The sequence below is a fragment of the Belonocnema kinseyi genome, chromosome 4 (assembly GCF_010883055.1).
Source record: "Belonocnema kinseyi isolate 2016_QV_RU_SX_M_011 chromosome 4, B_treatae_v1, whole genome shotgun sequence".
NCBI classification, from domain to species: domain Eukaryota; kingdom Metazoa; phylum Arthropoda; class Insecta; order Hymenoptera; family Cynipidae; genus Belonocnema; species Belonocnema kinseyi.
In genome coordinates, this window is record NC_046660.1 from 100,683,129 (window position 1) to 100,684,299 (window position 1,171).

The window sequence follows — 1,171 nt, forward strand, 5'->3', positions numbered from 1 at the left end:
ATATATCTAGTCGGGAGTGGTGCTGACTGAAAACAGATGATTTGGAGCTATTCGCGCGCCATCTGTTGGTCATTCTAAGGACTTATTGAACTACCCTCGTACCTTATAATGTGTTCCACTAGAAAAATTACAGATGGTCATTGATACTTTAAACAGTTTTCATCAAAAACTTCAATTTACTCATGAAATAGAACAGAATAATAGAATCAGTTTTTTGATATAGAAGTGATTAAGGGTTGGGATGGCAATATTATTACCAATTCGTATAGAAAAAATACATATTCAGGTAGAATTTTAAATTTCCTTTCTGTTCATCCCTTTCAAAACAAAATTGCAGTAATCAAACACTTAGTGGAAAAAGCTCTTGGTTTGTCCTATTTTTCATTTCACAGAAGAAATTTCAATACTGGTAGGAATAGCCTTTTTGTGAATCATTATTTACAAAAGTTAATGGAGAAACACATTGCAATTAGAGCTCAACAAATCATAAACAAACAGTGTAATAATTTGCTTTCTGATAATCAGGAAGAGTTAAAGGAATATATTTCTCTTAATACCTTTGTTGTTCCATTTTTCGGTCAAATTTCTAAAACTATTGAACACATCTTAAAAAAAATTTTAATTCATACTATTTTCCGTATACCGTGTAAAATGGATTCAGTGATAAATTTTTGCAAAGATCTTTTGGATAATTTTGAAAAAGGTGGTGTTGTTTATAAGATCACTTGCAGGATCTGTAAGATGAGTTACGTGGGAAAGACTGGCAGACTTCTTAACACTAGGATAGAGGAGCAAAAAAGTGATGTTCGTTTGGGACGCTGTTACTATAAAATTAAAAAATGGATTAAAATTAAATTGACCTTTTTTAGTAGAAATTTAATCTTTTTGGTTGAAAATGTATCATTTTTGGTCAAAAATTCAATTGTTTGGTTAAAATATGAACTGTACATCTTTTTGGGTTTAAAAGTCGATTATTTCACTAAGAGCTTAACTCCTTTTTAAAAAAATGACTTTTTTTAACAAGGTTTTATAATTATAGTTGAAAATTTAACTATTTGGTTGAAAGTTGAACTCTTTGATTGAAAACTCATATTTTCCACTTAAGAAATTCAACTTTTTGTAGATAATTCGTCTTTTTGACTTTAAAATTAAATAATTTCGTTGAAAATTC